At 31.4% G+C, this 23,551-nt stretch overlaps 1 long non-coding RNA gene across 1 annotated transcript; it reads right to left on the bottom strand.

Annotated features, from left to right (window-relative positions):
- Positions 1–1,077: 1,077 nt before the first annotated feature.
- On the bottom strand, positions 1,078–4,761 carry LOC132751536 (uncharacterized). The gene is made up of 5 exons (XR_009628694.1): positions 4,624–4,761; positions 3,107–3,211; positions 2,595–2,736; positions 1,911–2,073; positions 1,078–1,365 (listed from the first exon to the last, which is right to left on the bottom strand). It is a non-coding gene; the product is annotated as an uncharacterized LOC132751536 (long non-coding RNA).
- Positions 4,762–23,551: the final 18,790 nt, after the last annotated feature.

The raw sequence follows: 23,551 nt of genomic DNA, 5'->3' as shown, positions 1-23,551 counted from the left end.
TTTTACTGAGTCAAGGGCCATAACTCTCAAAATACTAAATCCATACGAAAATACCCAGGTGCACAACTACACATAATGTTCAACATTCCTGTAAAGTTTCATTGCTGTAGGTCAAATACTTCTTGAGTAACACGCAACACAAGTTGAAAATTGCAAAAATTCAATGGCAGTAACTCTGAAAATACTAAAAATATCCAGATGAAAATACCAAGGTGAACAACTACACTTGCTGATCAACATTACAGTAAAGTTTCATGACTCTAGGTGAAATACGGACGGACAAGGGTAAATCTAAATGCCCGCCACTAAAGTGGGGGCACAAAAATAAATATTTTATCAGCCCACCTATCCTATCTAAAACTGGAATGGGATGAGGGAGTAAATACAAAGATAATTTTAAGGCTTGCCTTGTTTGATTGAACAAGGATTTTATATAAAATGCCCCTGTGTCATTGGTCTAATAAACTAGATTGGACTACAAACAACTCATGGACTAATAACAACTAGATCTCCGCGAGTCGGATGTGTTGCCTTGTGAACAATATAAGTTAGGAGAAATGGCCAAGACAAAAATGAAATATGAAAATTAACAAAGGGCAATAAAGTTAAAACCACTAATAGCAAATAACAAGCAAAGCCAAAATTTAGACATTTCACCTTGAAGGTCAAGGTCAATTATGAATGAAGGCCAAGGTTAGACAATACACTAAGAACTTTAAAAGTTATGAACAAGGTTCAAGTTTGCAGAAGGCAACGGCAGCAACCTCTTTTTCTTTTTTTCAAAAAAAAGAAAAGAAAAGAAAAGCTGAGCTAAAGTGAATGACATAGTACATGTATATCAAAAGATATAATAGAATAATACTTTTAACTTCGTTACTACATTAAAGCTCATAGCAGCACTTATAGTTTAATAGATTGGATAATATTTTGCACTTGAATAAAAAGGAGTCATTTTTCTGACAAAATATTAAAAACAGACCTTTAGTCATGACAAATGAATCAAAAGAATTTTGTGCCATACAGTGCCATATCTAAAAAGATATTTCATAAAACTATCATGAATACCAGGTGTTCAATGTCAGTTTAAATATGTTTGAATAGTTGGGCAATCAGTGTAACACACTATTTATCATTCTTTTCCAAAAAAAGTCAATCATATCTTGATTTATGTTCCTCATGAATGGCTCGGGTAGGCTTCGGGCTAACTTGGGCCAAATATTTTGAAAGTCTGTGGTGGGTCTTCTTCCTCTAACTTTCTATTTTATATATCCCCTCCATGTCACTAATTGTCAGAGTTATAGCATCATGAAAAATAGTATAATGATACTTTTTCTTCTTCTTTAATTCATCCAGACTCGCTGAAGTCTGAAATGAGAAATTAACAAGCCTGTTATAACAAAAATCATAAGTGTATACAATTCTCAAAATGCATTACATGTAATTATGTCCTCAAAATTTATTAGTCAGGTCAGGTCAGAGACTGCAAAATCTCTTTTGTCAGATTGAAATTAATATTATATAGGCAATTTAAATGCATAGTGAACACACTTTCAATAAAAATATCTTATAATTCATAGAGGCAGGAACATTTAATACTAAGTTATGCAGCATTTATATTCATATGCAAAAATGAAAAAAAAAATGTTGAGAATCTATATGCCCAAAGAAGATATTAAGCACAACATTTTATTTAGGTTTTGCCTCTTTATTTGTTTGAAGAACTGAAATCTTTCTATTGAAATAAACAAAGAAACATGCTACATCCATATTAGACTCAGTACAGAGTACATCTATGTTGAACATTATTATAGTTCCAAACAATTCACTTTATTAACACAAACTGGACACTGTTTTCTTTCATTCTGTAAAATTGTGAAACATTACATGTTGGAGTTTTGTAAGTAGCGTACCTAACAGATCCCCTTGTTGGTGATGTATGGTCTATTTGCATGTATATTATAATCTATGGCTGCAAGAAGATTGTGTATCCTATAAACAGGTGGTGTGTAAGCAAATCTTTTGGTACAATACATCAAGATGTGCTGTTGAAACCCCTACATGCCAGCTGTACTTCTAAAAATGAATACAAATAATGGAAAGATATTTTCATTTAAATGATTTTAGTAAGGAAAAATCCTTTAACATTAACATATGCATATGCTAGATATAATCTCTGTATGTAAATAATTATCTTTGAAACGATTTTACACAGCTCTATCCTTCAATTGATAAGTGCAATAAAGGTGCCAATTAATTTATACATAATGGTTGTAGGTCCATTTGCGTTAACATTATCATATAAAGGTGCTGTAAACATTGAACATTCTATAATCAATAGACATATGAGCTTTGTATTAATCAGGACATATACTCCTTTCCAGTTAGGAAAATAAATCCTTTTAAAAATTTCACTCCAAACTGCTAGCATATCTTAACAAAGATAGACATATCTCATTTGCAGAATTAATGGTTCCAACATTGGAGCCATTGGCTTCAACTTTTTTGATTGGCCAATCTGGTGGTGCAAACTAAAATTACTCCAAGAGGAACCCTGTCAATATAAATTTCTTTTATTGTACCTGATGAGAACATACCTGCAGTTGAGATATTATGTCATCTTATTCAGAACACCAGCCAGATCTTTCAGACTATGTGCATCTTATTTCCTTTGCAGCCATGGTTTGTTCTGGTTTCTAATGGGCCATAATTGTACTAGGCATTGGTGTATTCCATCATCTGAAAACAGAATCCATTCATGCTCAATAACTATAAGATTGATGCAGACACTAAAATATATTATTCCCTGAAATAAAATATCAAGACAAATAAGCATGCATTAAAAAATGGCAAAGAAGTCAGCCTTCAACAAGTTTTATGAAACATTACTAAGCATTTCACATTTTACATATTAAATGCTTACCATAAACCTATGAAGTATTCCACATTATGCATCAAAACATCTTGCATGCATTGATTTTCTTGCAACAAATGATAATTATGTATTGCTATCTAGAATTTTATCTAAATACTTCTTGAGCAACAGAATAATCATATAAAAATATCAAACATTCAAACAAAATCAAATATATAATAATTGTTTACTTACCATGAATAGTTTATAGTCTGTAGCAGTTTTATAACTAAACCAGAAATGAATGGTTGTGTCTCAATTCAACTCCAAAAGGATTTTATTGGCTTTCTTTAGTGCTACCTGAAGATTAAACCATAACTTGCTTAAGATTTAGAAGAAAAAAATCAATTGTGGAATTCCTTTTCATTTTAGCGAAAAATATTCTACATAAGAATTGTATACAGTATATTGTATATTCAGTCTTCACCAACATTTACTATATAGGACATGAATCTGCCCTTGTTATTAACAACAAATACAGCAGTATTGCATGCAGTGATAACACCAGTCTATTAAAAATTCTTAGTTTAAAAGGGATATATAACTTAAAAAAATATTGCTTTCACAGTCATTGAATTTAAGATTTTGAATTCACTGGCCCCAATTCCAGTTTTGAATTTATTTTACTATATATTTAACTACATTTTCTTAAAATTTACACTGGCCCTAACTAATTTTCACTGGCCATGGGCCACCGGGCCAGTGCTAAATTCAATGACTGCTTTCATAAGAACATGTATGTTCCCCTGTTTAACAATTACACTTTGTCCTGATAAGCAAGTCTTTAAAGTTTCATGTTGATACATTTCAAAATATTTAAATAATGCAATTGTATGCCAACATAGCAATCTGACATAGAATGTAATAGCTTTGAAAAAAAAGAGCTAGAAATTAGTAATTCATGATGTTTGATTGTAACTAAGAAAGTATACTCCACTTTTGAGGAATCTGTAACTATTTTGTTGTATGGTCTGAGAATTGACTACATAACAGAATCCTTTCTAAAAACCACATATGAGCCGCGTCACGACAAAACCAACATAGTGCGTTTGCAACCAGCATGGATCCAGACCATCCTGCGCATCCGCGCAGCTTCAGGATCCATGCTGTTCGCTATCAGTTTCTCTACTTGTTATAGGGTTTGTAAGGGAACAACATGGATCCTGATCAGACTGCGCGGATGCCCAGGCTGGTCTGGATCCATGCTGGTCGCAAAACCATTATGTTGGTTTTGTCATGACGCGGCTCATATATATTTTTTTACAAGTGGATTTAAGACCTATAATGACCCTCTATTATTTTTTCACCTCAGTGAACAATTACCTATAATAATATTATGGAGTCATACAAATATCAAACTCATCATTTAAGATGACACCAAAATCTTTCAATTGGACCAAAATTAACCATGTAATGCATGTTTTTTTCTTCTTCTTCTAATAGTATACAGTATTATATGCCACTTAAAAAATGTCATTATTGTTTAATATTTAAATCATATGAATATCTGATCATGATATATATGGATCACATATCCATTAATTGGTTCAATAAACTAATAAAAAACATGAATTCAGCAGTATTTAAGATTAATCAGTTTTTATATGAATTATATAAGTAAATTAGTTATGCAAGTATATAGTTTAAGTTATATAGTAATTTTGAAAGGTATTATTATAACCTGTCACTTTCGACAAAAATGGTGTACTTACTCTCCTCTGCATATGCACTGAAGTCCAGGTCATCTTTGATGTCCCTGGTAGTGGTATTGCAACACATGATGACGATGAAATTGATTTATTTCTGTAATTGAAAATGTAGCATACTAATACCATGGCCTAAAATCTTGACTATTCAAACCAATTACAATACTGAATACATGAATTGCTGCACTGCTTATAAGGAAGAAGGGTTGTCAATAAGAATTATCTACCGTTTCCAGCACAATTATGGTTATTGTCCATGATTACTTTTCAAATTGTGAAATGCTGAAATTTTACTGCAAAAATGATTCAAATAAGACAAAAATATTGATTTTTGTGCGATTTTCCAGACAACATTTTATTTTTTCTACTTTATGATATATTTCTTTTAAGATTCGACAACCCTGGATAGTAGATCAATATATCAGACTTACGGGCTTGTTATTGCTTAAATGTCGGTCAAGGTTGCCCAAAAGCAAAAATATCTCAAAATCAAAGGACGTCACATTTATAGGACTACCCTTGATAGTTGAACATGCTTTGAAGAAATGCCTGTTCTGCTAGTCAATAGTTCTAACCCTTTTTGAGACACATGTGGCTAATCTATTTCACAGCATTGTATTTACTATACAGTACTGTACAGCTTACATTAAAAAACAATAATGTGATTGGAAAATAAAAGTTATTCAAAATATAATTTTGTTGTGTCTTAAATGATTCTTAAAAGATAGTGATTGGCCATCTTAAACGATATTACAATGGTTACAATGAACATACGCCATAAAATTGTAAAGGATTAGGCTCAGCCGATCTTTTATTTAACCTGTTAACAATTTATTGGTTCGAAAATGGGTCCGTACGAAAATTACAGTATTTCTCGTATACGTGACACACCTTTCGTATTGTCCGCCATTATTTTGGTTTGGTAAATCATATCACGTGACTCAGATCCGAACATTTACGGAAATAATCGAAGGGCTTCCCGCCAAAATATAAATCTTATTTGACTAACCCAGTCAAATAAGAAAATGCATTTTTTAGAATGGTCAGAAATGTTACGGAGAGCGTTTCTAAGTTGGAAAACTTTGTCAATACTAGTTAATTAATGCATTTGATAACAATAAGGCGTTCATTTGACATTCTGTTTTGATGAATTTGACCAGAAATATAACTTTAATGTTTTTATCTTTTAAACACAATATGTCATTAATTGTTGATTTATAACTTGTAGATATGCTGTTATGAATACAAATAATGTTTGTAATGAGCAGTTAATAGTTCACTGCTATAACTTATCATTTAAGTTATAAAATAACTACGTGTTATTAAACCATTTCTCATTATATGACAAGAAGAGAAAATATTGATTAATCTGAGTAATCCTTTACCTACAATCAAGGAAAAAATGTGAACGAAAGAAGAAACGGAAATTTTAGATGTTCATTTCAAAAATAATTTAAGTGATTCTGTATTCAGAATATTTTTTATCCTGTTTAGATTCTATTGGTTAGTTAGTCGATCATAAATACGCAATTAACGTAAAGTCTGTACAGTAATGTAGTTAAAGCAACATCTCTTGATGTAAGGTTAAACATGTAAAATGTAAAAATTAATAGTTTTTGCATGAGAAAGTGTGAACACCGGAGATTGTAAGGAGCATAAACTTTGCAGTATTCTATAAGCATTTAGATCGTTTTGTGTGCTCTTATATAGATTTTGGGTTTTCTTAGGAGACATTTCTTAAAGTGTTCCTGACGTTTAAGGAAGGAGGAGAGGGGAAAAATGGGGTGGCGGAGGCAGGCCTAGTTTGGTGGCGACCTTCGAACTATAAAGAGCCCATGGTGATTCAGTAATGTTGTCAATATTTCCAGATTATCATTTTTGGATACATTATATATGTATAATTAATACTTTTTGCTTGTTATACGTATAATTCCTTCCTTCTATTTTTTATCGATCTAAGCAGCATCATGAAATGTTTTGTTTTCCTCCAATTGACTGTTTTACAACGGGAAACAATTGTATTCTAGTGTTGCGTATGTTCAATATGGTTGATATTACATTTAAAACCGTTTTGGTATTTAAGTACAATTTTTTATTTTGCATAAATTACTCACAACATTACTTAGGTAAAAAAGAAAACAACGGTCACCAAGGTTCACATAGCTCCAGATATATCCTTGCTACACAGAAAGGAGGCTCCGGACGAAAAAATAAGATGGCCCAAATGGAGGTAAAAGGAGGGAAGAAACAGTTCGTTCAATAACTGTTACTGTTAACAATAAAAAAATCATAATAATTTTAAGTTAAAAATGTAATTTATCACATAATGCAGGTAAGGTTTATCTAGATTTCTACTTTTCAATATTAGAACAAAGTCATGTGCCTTGGTAATACATGTAAAACACGAACCTCCTTGAAAGTCGTATTCAAAGTGAGTTTTACATGTATTTTGAAAAATAAATTACACCACTCAATAAAGAAAATCGAAAAATCTTAATTAAAAACTCAATGCATATATCCATGAATATGAACTCTTCTATTAAAAACTTTATTTGTCTTAGGAAACACAGATCATTTTGAAGGGGAAAACAATTTTTTACGCAAGATAGTTATGTTTATCGTGATAATTGAATGCAATTGTAATGAAATGTAAATGATGATAAGTAAATAGTTCATAAACATTAATTGCTATAAAGTAAAGCCTGTAGGACATATGGATAGGGATAAAAAAACTATTAAATGATAGATCATATAAAGTTTTAATTTAACTGCGTTCTCGTAAATGGAACCAGATTTAATACACGTCTGTAAATAACCGGTCAAGTCATTTAGCATATAAAGACCTTAAAGTATTTAGAGCAATATTAAAATTAAATGATATAATGTAAATAGTACATAAACATTCATTGCTAAGATAAGCCTGTAGGATATATGGATAGGGATAAAAAACAATTAAATGATAGATCATAAGATTTTTTAATTCAACTGCGTTCTCATAAATGGAACCAGATTTAATGCACTTCTGTAAAAAAACGGTCAAAACATTTAGAGTATTTAGAGCAATATTAAAATCAAATGAAATTATGTGAATAGTTCATAGACATTAATTGCTATAAGTTTAGTCTGTAACATGTATGGATAAAGATAAATATCTTCATTTAAAAAAAAAAATCATAAAAATGTTTTAATGTCGCTGCGTTGTCATAAAATGGAACTAGATTTAATGCACGTCTGTTAAAGACCTGTCAAATCATTAACCATATAAAGACCTTTAAGTTAGAGTATTTAGAGCAATATCCGGTCAATATAGCGATCAGTCAATATTTACGTGGCTAACATAAAAAGTTATGTTTTATTAAAAAATAGTGATTTTTGTGGGAGGAATATATGCAGAAGGTACGGGATTTACATTTTGTCGAATATGATCACCCTGCAAACTTAATAAATAACAATATAGACTGAAAGTTTATGTAGTAATTTACAATCAACTGATAGACTATTTTGATAAATTGCACGTGAAGCGTAGCCGACCAGTCACGTGACGCTCAATGAACTTTCAAGTATACTGCTCAACTTTATAAACGCATACGCATGAGTAATACGCCAGCGCAGAGAAATCGTAAGAGAGATCTATCATCACCTGACACAAACCTTGAAAGCAACGAAAAATCTCAAAAGGTATTAGACATATCACCTAATAAATCATTCGAACTGTCTTCAATACCGGAATTAACAATGAGTAAAACCAAGTTGGATGATAATTCTCTAGAACTTCTAGCAGACAAACTTGAATATAGAATTAAACATGCCTTGGAATCTACACTTCATTCATCAATTCAAACAATAGTTGATGGTGTTATATCGGGTCTCACGACAAAAATAAACTCATTAGAAACTGAAAATGCTACCCTCAGAAAGGATATCGTAAGTCTTGAAAAGAGAGTACAAACTCTCGAAACTCAACGTGATGCCGACGACCAGTACAGTAAACGTAATTTTCTGGTGTTGAGGAAAGTACAGGAGAAAATCAAGATTCCCTCGTGATGAACATTTGTAACACCCTTAAGACTGGTCTGAGTCTTGATGATATTGACCGGTGCCATAGAGTAGGTAAACCTAAAGAAAACGGATCACGAGACATACTTGTAAAATTTATTTCTTACAGAACCCGCCAGAAGCTATACATTAAACGAACCGATCTAAAAAAAACCGAGCATGGATTACGCGGCACATACATTAACGAGTATCTGACCCAGAAACGTTCCAAATTGCTTTTTGAAGCCAGAAACCTAGCAGGTAATGGAAAGGTCCTAGGTGCATGGTCAGCGGACGGTACGATACTCGTCAAGATATTATCATCGGGCGCAAATCCAAGTGATGACAATCCTTGTACTGAACTTATCCGCATCAAAACCAGCGACGACTTAGCAGCTTTTCACTGATAGTTACAAACTTTTGTTAAACAGTGTACTATACGTAGTATATCGTAGTAACTAGTATATACCGACTGTGACTTTCTCATACCTGATAACTATTGAAGCATATTACTTTAGAAAAGTGTCCACCTAATTATATCATTGTATGCTTCATACTGTACTATGCTGTCAATATTCACTTATTATTATTAGTAAACCGTTTTACTTTTGGTAATGCGTTGATATATCCTTTTTTATAAACATGCGAGAAACAAGATTGTAAATGTTAATTCTTTAACAGAATTTAAAACACCTTGCAATGTATATGTTATGAATGTTTACTAAACTATTTTTCACCACTGTTAATATTCACTGATCAAAGAAAAACACACTTGTATATTAAACTTGAACATTCATATAAGTATCTTAGTTTAATACTGCGAAAATTATCGCAGATAAGTAAACTTCATCTTCCTATTATAAATAAATATTTAAAATTTACAACTTGAGCTATAGGAAACCTAATTGATTGATACTTTTCTGCGTGATTTTACTATTTCTTGCTACAGTTAAACTTATACGAGTTGTTTTTGCTAGCATCATGCATTACTTAATTAAATGATATTTGATAGTGTTGTATGTCAGTAATGTGTGACAACATGTTACTTTAATTGATGCTATTAGATGGTGTATTATTAAAATACATGTACAAGTATTTATAAGTATGCTCTAAGTTAAATATGTAAATATAACCGTCACCTCTCCCATCGTCAGACTGGCCAAGAGGCTGACTCGGTGTAATTTGGCCTGGCTGTGGAAACGTACTTTTCTATATTTGTACTGTTATATATTTATTTATACGCCTTTGACGCGGCTTAGAGAAGTCTGTTTACTGGTGTTGTGTACATAAATGTATGATTGATAATATCGTATTTTTTGTTGTAGCTGTCTCTTTTTTGTAAGTATATGCATACTAAAAATATTTATATTTATGCAATTTCAACTTGATGTTATAAAGCGTGATATCATTTGTGTAACAGACAAATATAATTACGGGAAAACATTACACTTTGCACGTGCGTGCATATCAATACTGGTGTACATGTATTTAAATAAAATCTGGTGACAGGGTCAGTGGCTAAACTTCACACTATATATGTTTGCACCAAAAGATGTAGTTGCGGATCTCAAATTATTTAATGCTTTACATGACAAATAATTATTGACAGCTTATTGAGATCTCCCTTTTTCTACTTATTTTGTTCATTACATACATATTAAACTATTTAACGGTTTACAATACAAATAATTATTGACATTTTATTGAGATCTCCCTTTTTCTAATCATTTTGTTCATTACATACATATTAAATTATTTAATAGTTTACAAGACAAATAATTAATTACAATTTATTGAGATCTCCCTTTTTCTATTTATTTTGTTCATAACATACTCATAATTATTTAATGGTTTACAAGACAAATAATTATTGACAATTTATTGTGATCTCCTTTTTTCTATTTATTTTGTTCATTACATACATATTAAATTATTCAATGGTTTTCAAGACAAATAATTATTGACAATTTATTGAGATATCCTTTTTTCTACTTATGTTGTTCATTACATACATATTAAATTACTTAATGGTTTACAAGGCAAATAATTATTGACAATTTATTGAGATCTCCTTTTTTCTACTTATTTTGTTCATTACATACATATTAAATTATTCAATGGTTTTCAAGACAAATAATTATTGACAATTTATTGAGATATCCTTTTTTCTACTTATGTTGTTCATTACATACATATTAAATTACTTAATGGTTTACAAGGCAAATAATTATTGACAATTTATTGAGATCTCCTTTTTTCTACTTATTTTGTTCATTACATACATATTAAATTATTCAATGGTTTTCAAGACAAATAATTATTGACAATTTATTGAGATCTTTTGTTCATTACATTTATATACGCTTTCTTTCCAATTATTTATTATTAAAATATAACTGCACATTAATAACTTTAAAATGAATCTCTTAGTTCTTTTGTCATATTATTCTATCTCACACGAATCACACTTACACATTATGACTTATTTTAATTTTCTTTTTTACTTTTTCTTTTTTTACTTCTCAAAGACCGACTTGATTTATCCTTTACTCTCGATAGTTATTTCACTGTCCATTATTTACATAAATGAACTTTCTGTGATGACTGGTGTGTCTTGTATGTGTTTTGAACAAGGTATAACATGAAGATGAAACCATTGGCCAAACCAGTCATCATAAATTCTTTCAAACTTAACTCACATTGGCGATTCTATGTAATATTTATAGTTCTTATATACCTACACCTATCAATACTATCTTCCATGTCGATAATGCAATCTCTACTCACTCATCAGAACGAAATATTAAACTGTGCATTCAGATTCAAACGCACACATCCTATGTCTGCAATTCACCACAGAAATGTCACATTCTCATATGTTATATTGTCTCTGCTAATAAGCATCCAATGTTCACTCTTAGGATTTCTCATGTGTTTGATATGCCTTTCTGGTGATGTGCATCCTAATCCTGGACCAGACGTTTCTAGATCAAATTCAAGTAGTTCCCTTTCTTCCAAATCCAGCATAGCCTTGACAGATATTTCCTCTTATTTTTCTTTTATGCACTACAATGTTCAGAGCATTAAACATAAACTAGATACGCTCTTTGCCGAATTTAAGGACTTTGATATCATCTCTTTCTCTGAAACATGGCTAGATAGTTCTACACCAAACAGTGATTTAATCTTTGAAGGCTTTCATGAACCAGAAAGGAAAGATCGGTTAGGGAGCAGTCACGGAGGAGTGCTGTTGTATGTAAAAAGCTACTATCGTTATTTGCGTCGTCATGACTTGGAAATTCAAGGAGTTGAGTGCATTTGGGTTGAAATTGTTAGCAAGACAAAACGCTTTCTCTATGGTACTTACTACCGCCCACCTAACACTTCTACTCTACAACACTCCTTAATCGAAGATTCCATTAATCTTGCTGTTGATTCCGGTATACCAAACATCATAATCACGGGAGACTTCAACATTAACATGCTTAATTCTACTGCCTCTAGAAAATTAATCTCACTTGGTCAGCAACTTTCTCTTACTCAACTTATTTCAGAGCCAACCCACTTTACTGAAAGCTCCAACTCACTTATTGATATTATTCTCACATCGAATCCTTTATTTATATACACTGTTGGTGTTGGTGAGCCTTGTCTAGACCAACCTGTCCGCTATCACTGTCCTGTTTTTGGCCTGATAAATTTAATAAACCAAATACTCACACCTATACAAGGCATATATGGCTGTTTGACAAAGGCAACTATCAACAACTTAGGGAACTTGCAGCTTCAACAAATTGGCACCAATTTAAAGACCAAAGCATAGATACATACGCACACAAAATCACAGAAGCCATAATAGATATATCAAAAATAAGTATTCCTAACAGAAACGTAACCATTAGACCAAATGACCCACCCTGGTTTCCTCCTAATTTAAAAATACTTATCAGACAAAGACGTAGATATTACAAAAAAGCCAAACGCACCAACACAGAACACGATTGGTTGCAATTTAGGACACTTCGCAACAATATTGTATCAAAAATAAACATTTCTAAAGCAAATCATATACAAAATCTTGCAAATAATCTTAAGACATCACAACAAAACACAAAATCATGGTGGTCCTGCCTGAAATCATTTATAAAACCCTGTTCCTCTTCCTCTATTCCTCCTCTGCAAAATGGTGATATTTTAGCTAAAGACGAAAAGACAAAAGCAGACATACTGAACGACTTTTTTTATTGACCAAACACTTTTAAATGAACCAGAGCAAACTGCTGCGATTTTCCAGCAAAATGAACCTTGTACATCAAATATGGAATCCTTTTCTATAACACCCGATGAAATTTCACTTTGTCCTCAAACACCTACCATTAGGTAAAGGAGCAGGTCCAGACGGTATAAATAATAGAATTCTTGTAGAGTTGTATAATGAGCTTTCTACTCATTTAGCTGATTTGTTTAATGAATCTCTATGTTCTTCGGTTTTTCCCATATGTTGGAAAGAAGCGTTTGTTTCGCCTATATTCAAATCTGGTGACCGGTCTATTCCTGGAAACTATCGCCCTATATCTCTTCTTTCTACAATTGGTAAAGTTTTCGAAAGAATTGTTTTCAAACACACCTTCAACTACCTCCACTCCAACAACATTCTAACACCTTTGCAGTCAGGCTTCATACCTGGTGACTCAACAACAAACCAGCTAACATATCTGTACAATTTCTTTACTGAAGCAATTGACGCAGGAAAGGAAGTTCGTGCCGTATTCTGTGATGTTAGTAAAGCATTCGACAGGGTGTGGCATAAAGGCCTATTGTTTAAACTTAAATGTATGGGCATCAATGGAAACTTGCTTTCATGGTTCTCATCCTATCTCCATGGCCGCAGGCAATGCGTTGTTATACCTGGCGCACATTCTAAATGGAGCACTGTTAAAGCAGGAGTACCTCAAGGATCTATTTTGGGACCTCTTTTGTTCTTAACGTATATAAACGACATTGTTATCGATATACAAGCTAATATTCGCCTATTTGCTGATGACACGAGTCTATATCTAATTGTAGATGATCCTACCTCTGCTGCTACCACTCTTAACTCTGATCTCTCTACTATCTCCGACTGGGCCAAAACCTGGTTGGTAAAGTTCAACCCGAAAAAAACAGAATCTCTTATCTTGACTCGCAAAACTGGCAACCAAGTCCATCCGCCCTTAGAGATGAATGGTGAGACTATTCAAGAAGTTACTCATCATAAACATCTTGGTGTATTTTTCTCTTCTGATCTCAGATGGAATATTCATATAAACTATATAATTGAGAAAGCCTACAAGCGTATCAATGTAATGCGAAAGTTGAAATTTATCCTTGATCGTCATTCACTGGAAAAAATTTATATGTCTTTCATTCGTCCTCTTTTAGAATACGGTGATATTAACTTTGATAACTGTACAACTCAAGAGAAGGAAACAATCGAAAAGGTTCAGTACGAGGCAGCTCGTATTGTAACGGGTGCAACCAAACTTGTCTCAATTTCCAAACTTATGTCCGAGGTAGGGTGGGATTCCCTTGAATCTCGTCGTAACCAACACAAACTTGTTCTTTTTTATAAAATGACCAAAAATCTTGCCCCTCCTTATCTTTCTGAAATGCTTCAAGTTTCCACCAATGAACAATCATATAACTTACGAAATCAAAACTATTACAGGGCTCCTAGAGCTCGTACCACGATATATTATAATTCCTTCTTGCCATCCACAACTAGAGCCTTTAACAGTCTTCAAAGTGACGTTCGCAACTCTCCAACATTATCGTCATTTAAAAAGAGTATATCTCCTAACATTCAAAAGCCACCGAAATATTTTTACTATGGCAAAAGAAAACTCCAGATTTTCCACACACGTCTGAGGACCAACTGTAGCTCTTTGGCTGAAGACCTTTTTTCTAAGAATATCATACCTTCGCCTCTTTGCGTCTGTGGACAAAGGGAAACAACTCGTCATTTTTTTCTCGACTGTCCTCTTTATAAAAACATAAGACCTCAGTTGATAAACTGTATAAGCACATACTGTCATGTTTCACTAAAACCATCCTGTTTGGTAACACGACACTTACAGACTCAGATAATGACAAAATATTCCTTGCAGTTCATAAATATATTGAAAAATCGAATCGCTTTGATTCTCCAATAATTTTCAACTATCATTAAGGGTTAAATCACAGGTCATTCTTCTTTCTATCTGAACTTATCAAACTATTATCATTATTAGTCTTATTTTGCTTTTCTTTAAATAATTGATATATCTTATATTTATTTATTCATTTTCGATGCAAGTTGTAACACATCAGCCTTCTAAGTCAACAAACGACAATTTATTTCGCCTTATTTCGCACATATATTTATTGTATATTGGGAAAAGACTTCAATAAGCATTAGGTTGCTTCCAGTCTAATCCTTTTCTTGTTTTGATTGTAAATATCATGTATGTAAATATGCTTATGTGAGAAAGAATAGAATATGTTTAAACCAATGTTATTTCAGTACAGACAGTAATCAAACCGGTAACCTATAGTAACAAAACACATTTTAAAATACACATAATTATTTTATTTTTCAGACTTTGTTTTTCAAAAACTGCATACAAATTTCACCTACATAAGTGGCAATTTACTTGAAGAAAGTGAGCTGATTTCTAATCTGTTTGAGATATATGTAAACATTAGCCATCAGATGCACCTGTCACTGTATAATCAGCCAACATATGGCATCAAAGACATTTGTTTTCATTACAATAAATCAATATTTCAACACAATAAAAAATGCACAATTCTTACAAAGCTTTCGAAACATTAGATAATAAATGTTGTATTGTAAACCCGTAGTAACAATTGTTTATTTTAGTTAACATATTATCTAATGAATCAAGGGTTGAAATTTATACACTAAAACTATTGCAACTATACAACAGTTCGAACAAAGTAATTCTTATTAAAAAATTGAAATATCCGTTTAAGCACGTTAATTTTTATTAACATGGGCATATGAAACACATATCTTAATATTCTTTACTAAGACTATTTAACCGTTTCATATCGTTTCAGTATTTTACAAATCAAACGACATGTCGTGAAGTGGGTGCACACTTGGTTAAAGCAAGTGAAATTATTGCAACCTTAACACAGTTGTTATGGAGTTCAGAAAGTTTATAAAACACACACACTTCTTATATTGGTTAATGGGTTGTATGTTATCTTATTTCTTTAGTAAGCCTATTCCTTAAGACAATCCTTATGACCAGCTAGAGTTATTGAAATATAGGTCATTAAAACACAAAAGTTCTTTTACCAATACGACAAATACCTTTAATACAAATATTTTTAACACAGAGTATTGGAATTATTGCCACATGGGGTTATTAACGGGTGTACCTTCCTTTCTTTCATCTCAATTTTGTTTGTTTATACAACAGGTTATAAAACAAAATAATTATTTGAATAAATTAAATAATTTTGTTTCTATAATTTCGATATTATCGCTCATATTAATATATTAATTTAGCTTTGATTGTCAAAGCAAAGAATATCATCTGGCTGGTTATAATATTGAGATGAATACATTCAATACAAACTAATTATACAAATCATTATATTCAAATAAGAAATCATTAAGGTTTAAGTCTTGAAATAATATAAGTTTAAAACTATGTTACAGTCTGTACTGTCCTTTTACAGATACAATTATCTTAAAAACATCTTAAACGATTTTTGCACGCACTTAAATTGTCTATACGACGAAAAGAGGACAATGTCTGTGATATTTATTGTATATAAACATGTAAATGTTACGATTACAATAATGAATTATCACGTATTCTAGATATTTACTAAACACATCCTTGTTAGCGTCACATGTCAATTTCTTCCGCTTTTAAGAGACGTTTTCCCTTAACCTAGGTTTCATGACATTTGAATGTATTGGCACTTTAAGAAGTTTGAATCATGTATAAGTGCCATTTACAACTAATTAAATAAATTAAGTGTACGCCTGTCTTGCAAGCAATAAAGTGAATGGTTATAAATTTTAAATAAAGACTAGCTGACTAGAATAAGTTATCTCCCTTATACTGATATTTTGCATGGATATTTTTGTTTTATTTCTTTTGTTATAAGATACCTAACTGATTTCATCATTTTTGGTACTTAGTGCAAAAATTAATTTAAATACACTTTATCAATAGCTCAAAATTTAGTTATGAGTTATGTTACATGAAGTAAACTTGTGAAGTGCCTTATTTTACGTTATACTTAATGTTACATATGCATCTCTAATTTGAAATGTAGTGATACGGAAGAACGACAGACATCATAACAACTATGTCTATAATACAAGATATGATTTAAATATGTACATGAATTTATGTCAGTTTCATTTTGACAAGTGATCTGCTCCAATGTCTAAATTTAGAATGACATGTGAAATTGACGCTTCACACTGTTTATTTACTATTTCAGTATTGTATGTACTTATTGTAATGTAAGCATGCGGGTATGAAGTTGTATTTATGTATTTATGGAGTGAATTCCCCCATGATATATGATACTGTATGCATAAATGACGGTTTTTCTTGTTTCCCCTTTTTTCTATTGCAGATCTCTACCGAAACCATATATTGCTTAATTTGTGTAATTTGCATATATCCTCATGTTGTATTTGTAATAGCTTGAGTGAAAATAAAGTTTTCTGTCTGTCTGCCTGTCTTTTGCGGTGATAAATCAGCAAATATAATGATACAGTTAATTGCACACTGTCCGTTAATGTTTGTGGAGCCATTTAATACATGACTTCGCTTCCTGTCATTGTCTTGTTAAGACTACAACAACAAAATAACAACAAATTGTTTATAAATAATACTATTTAAAAGGGATAAGTTTGCGTGATTAACAAACGATACACACGAAGAAAGACTTATGATGTGTTTGCCAAATCTATAAAATCATGCTTCAAAAATAGATACGAATTAATTCATCAAATAGTGTATAAAATTCGTCAATACATGCCTTTACATTTTCGCAGATTATTTCTATCTCTTTGTATCACTTGAAAAAAATATCACCTTCAGAAACCTAATATTTATATTTTAATGCACACAATCGTGCTAAACAATTCTTAAGGATATATAATAGCCGTGCCTGGAAAATGTACAGAAATACCTTATAACAAACGGCAATACAATACGTGGATTGAATACTCAGAAATACCAAACACGTCAAATTGAAAAAATGCAGTGTTGATTGAATGGATGACCTTTAGAAAGTCGGAAACATTTTTTTATTATTAACGTCATCACCATTGTATGATGTGTCCTTGAAATATATATGTTTACGCTACAAACTGCAGGAAGTTTAATGTTGTTTTTGTTGAAAATGCGTTTGAATATTGCAAGTCGATTTGTAATAAATCAATTCATGTAATAACGACCAGGCAGCTTAGGTCCAAATATAGCAAATAAATAAAGTTTTTGATTTGTTGGATGTATATCCTTTATGCCTGGTTTAAACAGAATTTATGTGACAAAGTTAAGAGCATTATAAAAGTGTATTTGAAATGAATCGACAGCTGTGCAAATCTTATTTAGATGTCTGAGCCACTGATGAAAATAAATCAGAATAACAAAATCTCACTGCATTGATGTTAATGATGTCGTATTCAGCAGCAGCAAAGCCTAGTTGTTTGTTCCATAATAAGAACAAGATTTTATAAAATCTTAGAATTATTATAATAAGGAAATATAAGCTTATCAATGTTTTGATATGTTTAAAGATATTCGTGGTCAATATGATTTAAGATGCTGAATATGAACCATGAACAAACAAAAAAGTACTTGAGACTACAGTTTGTATTACACATTTACCCGCACCTGTAATGATCGTCGTAATATCTTCGAGCATTGTATTGAATAGGAGTTATCATATTTCAAAAATGCAAGGCATAGAAGAAAAGCAGTGAAAGGGGTTATTGGGATGGATTAATATAATATATGCAATATTTTTGTAGTTTTTCTTTTGCATGTTTTTCTTGTTTAATATTTTTGTTTCAAGAAATATTACCGTTAGTCCGTGGCCATGTTATATGTTATTCATAACTGTAAGCAAAAACACACATGCAAGATATAAATTCTTCTTGTTAGTGATGAAAATGGCTAACATATTCTTTCATAAATGTTCGAAATTTTTGACATAAATTATTTTGATAAAACAAAATGTCGGATATCGATCAACTCTAAGCATCAATGGAGCTTGCATAACATAATTATATTGGTATAAACAGGAAGCTTCGTATCCTTCTGTGATATCTATATTTGATTTACGTTAATTTCTTTGGAATAAATCTTCACTACACGACTGCTACCGTTAACAAATGAATCTAAACAGAATGATGTGTGGTAAATTCATACACGATAAAGTAGGTTTTTTTGTAAAACGTAGATAACTTCTCGAATCAAACAATCTAACCAATGGTTTAAAAGTTTCAAACAATTTGTGTTACTTTCCATCAAAACAATGTGTGTTACTTTCCATCATACGGGCACTTTATACAACTGCAAATACAACAAATGAGAGGACACGCAGCACATTTAACTGTATTTTTGTTACTAAACTATATTACTACTTGTATATGTAAATTGTTTTGGTCAAACACACACGTTTTTACAAATGAATAATTAAAACTAGGAATACATATTATTTAATTAATTGTCTCAGTTGCATACTTCTATTTAAGTTATTTATTTGCCTGCATTGAAAAGAAAACACCTTTATTTAAAGAACGGTAGTAATAAAATCTAAAATTGATCATGATTTTGATCCGATTATTGTAGCATTTGTGTTGTTATTCCAGTATTTATTGTATCCACAAAAATAATTGTGTTTCTTTGCAAAGCAGCAGCGTTTTACATTTTGTTTATGTACCATTTGATTTTAGCCTTTCGTGGCCAATTTTAATTTCCTAGAGTAATGAAAGAAAAATTAGGAAAACTTGATAAGTATTACGGGACATTGTATAAGAAAGTTAAGAAGGGCTTTTCGCAAAGGGGAAGATGCTTCTTATAATTAAAACATCTACATAAAAATGGAAGAGTATCATAAGTTAGGAAGACTTATAGCGTGATAAATTTGTAATCTGTTAATGTGCTATAAATGTTGGTCATATGGAGTACTACATTAGTTTATATTTGATTTTTGTACAAGAAAATATTGGAATTATGACGTGTTTAAGTAATTCTGATATAAAACACGTACAAAATATATTGCATTATAATATCAAATATCACTGCATGACACAATGTTTTGTGTACACATAATACTTTGAAACTTGATACGATTCTTTACGAAATTGGTCGGAAAATATATTTTCTTGAACTTACAGATTAACGAAACAGGCAAACAGTTGGCATAAGATTACATGTTTGTCGTGATTGACGATCTATTGTAATTTTCGGTGACTTTTTTGTAACAGTTTTGACAATTTTCTTGAATTTTCTAACTTCTTATACCTGAATGTTATATACGCTAGAGTCATGGATAACGTGAATCTAAATATCAAACGTGTTCATATATATTAATTATCTTTTAACTTGTCTATTTTTTGTATCTCTATGGTAACGTAGTTTATACTGATGTATTTCATACTGTGACGGTGAAGTATATCATTTTCGAAGTATCGAGAATTAATCGTACAAAATTGCAGAACTACTTAAAGGGCATTATATTTTATTTGCGAACTGAATTTGTAATATTTTTATAACTAATAGGTTTACTTCATTTAATACTTTACGTATGTCCTTATTTTAGCTAACTCCCCTCTTACATCAAAATGAGGCAATTATAAAGTTAAACTTGTCAAAGGATCTTAACTATCGGAATCTGCTTGAATTGTGCTTATTTCTAGGTACAAAATAAGTGTGCAGCAATGGTTTCATCTTTATTGTACAATTTTTGAATAAGTTCCAGCGAAATAAACTATAATAAGACATAAACGGCCAGTCATTTTATTGCAACACTTTGTGGCCCACAATTTTTCAAGTAAGAAAACATTAAAATTAACTATTTCAAATATTTTATTAGACTTAATGAGAACACTGTTAGTATGGAATGTAGTCGTTCGAAACAGGTCTCTTTTTGTGTTATTTTAATTAGTAGATTGATGGTAGAAAAATCACATTAATACTTATATCATTTAAAATATATTAAAGTTGTTGCGCATAAAAATATAATGACTGAAACAAATGCTATTAAAAAAAAGATTGAATTGCATTTTTATCTCACAATTGTTTCATATGCATGCATGTATTCAACTATATTATCCTTTGTCGATGTAATTGCCGTTGTCGTCGATTAATTACTGATACATTTTTAGATTGAACTTAATTCTGCATAAATGTATGAAACACCTTGTATATATATATATATATATATATATATATATATATATATATATATATATATATATATATATATATATATATATATATATATATATATATATATATATATATATATATATATATACCAGTGTTCAATACATAACTGTAGTATCGCGTTAGATTACATAAATATAATCGAGTCGAATTTAACAGAATTGGTATATTTTATAATCTATGGGCTGAAAGAGGTCATGTCAGCCACTCATCTAGAAATGATATGTTTAAATCTAAATTTTGGACAGGTTTTTATGATGAAAAGCTCAAATTATTAACTAGTCACAAGTATGATGCTATTTCAGATTATAACAGGTTATTGCGAGAAGTTAGAGCTGCAGAGCAAGAACTTTCAGCATCAGACAAATTAACAAAAGTTCAATGTCAACCTATTTCAGATTCTAGGGACAAAATGGTGGAAGATCTTTCAAAAAAGATGGACACTTTGATGACCAAAATGCAGTCTCTTGAAAAAGACATCAAAGACAGCAAGAAACAAGATTCATCAATTAATAGTAATTCTTTTTCAGGTCATAATAGACAATCTTTTTCAGGAAATAGAGGAAATTTGTCAGGTTATAGAGGAAATTATTCAAGATACAATAGAAATTCTTTTTCAGGTTATAACAGAGGAAACCTTAGAGAGTAGAGGTCAACAGCAGAACAGAAATTATGGTCATCAACAGAATGTTAATGTTAAGTCAAATTATTCTGACAATTCTTCTTTTAAACAGGTCTGACAACACTAAAACTGTTGACCCTCTGTGGTGGGGCACACTGAGGAAGTCAGCTGCAACAAGAGCTCCAAATCTATTTTATCTGATAGGTTGGTTGGTGAGGCTAATGAGGGCACAGCAAGAATTTGTGGTGTAGACACCAAAAGTATTAGTTGATACAGGTTCAATGGTTACTTTGATTTCAGAGTCTTTTTAAGACGGTTTAGAACCAAAACCTGAATTATTAGACATTTCTGATTTTAAATTAGATATTGTAGGTGCCAGTGGAAGTAAGATCCCATACAAAGGTTATATTGAGGGTGATGTTTCTATTCCTGATATTTTAGAAAATTGTATTTTTATCCCTATTTTAGTTGTTCCTGATACAGAGTACCGAGAGTCAGTACCTGGTGTTATTGGTACCAATGTTTTACGTTTTTGTAGTGTTGATGAAAATGTTTCTTCAACAGATCCTTTTAAAATAATAGCTGTAGATGCTATGAAATGTGTCAATTCTATTTCAGTGAAATCTACAAGCAAAACACCAATTGTTGTTCAGCCTTTTAGGCTACCACTATTTCAGGTTTAGTGAGGAAAAAAGATGGTGTTTGTACTGCTATTACTGAAGCAATTGAGAAACCTCAACTTCCAGGTTTAAAAATATGTCCAAGAGTTGTTTCCCTTGCTAATGCTGGGACTACATCTAGGATTCCTGTCAGAGTTTGTAATATGACAGCCAAGGTTATTAAATCAAACCTGATTCAGTATTTTGATCTCTTTCAGAAGTTACGGTTATGGATTCATGGAAACCTGAAGTATCAGATCCAAAACCTGAAACAAATTCTAATAAATCTTTCCAAGTTTTACAGGATTTAGGTATTAAGGTCAGCAAAGAAAACCTCACTGATGAGCAATTTTTGAGATTGCAGCAAGGTTATTGGCAAATGGGAGCATATGTTTTCAGAATCTTCAACTGATATTGGTAAAACGGATTTAATCAAACACCATATTACTCTTACAGATGACAAACCAATCAAGTTACCTTATCGCAGAATCCCACCTGCTATGTATGAAGAAGTAAGGCAACATTTGAAGGAAATGTTAGAATGTGGTGCTATAACAGAAAGCCAGTCACCCTATTGAAGTAATGTTGTTTGAGTTAGGAAAAAAGAAAATTCTTTGCGTTTTTGTATTGATTTCAGACAGCTGAACAAGCGTACTGTCAAAGACTCATACACATTACCTAGAGTTGATGATTTATTGGATTCTTTAGTTAATACAAAATATTATTCAAAATTAGATTTACGCAGTGGTTATTACCAGGTGGAAATTGCTGAAGAAGATCGAGAAAAGACAGCTTTTAGTGTAGGTCCTTTAGGTTTTTATGAATGTAAAAAAAATGGGATTTGGTCTTACCAATGCTCCCAGTACTTTTCAGCGGTTGATGGAAAACTGTATGGGGGAGTTAAACTTTAAAGAATGTTTGATATTTTTAGATGATGTCCTTATTTTTTCCAAAACTTTTGAAGAACATATTCCTCGTTTGGAAGCAGTTTTCGAGCGTTTGGAAAAATATGGATTAAAGCTAAAACCGTCCAAGTGTGAATTTTTTAGTACACGTGTTACTTATCTTGGTTATGATATTTCAGCAGAAGGCATTCATACTGATCCTTTTAAAACAGAACCTTTGAAAACATGGCCTGTTCC

This window comes from Ruditapes philippinarum, unplaced genomic scaffold, assembly GCF_026571515.1.
Source record: "Ruditapes philippinarum isolate M1 unplaced genomic scaffold, ASM2657151v2 ctg398_1_1_1_1, whole genome shotgun sequence".
Classification (NCBI taxonomy): domain Eukaryota; kingdom Metazoa; phylum Mollusca; class Bivalvia; order Venerida; family Veneridae; genus Ruditapes; species Ruditapes philippinarum.
Note: the sequence above shows the minus strand (reverse complement) of the source record. Positions and strands in the feature narration are given on the sequence as shown.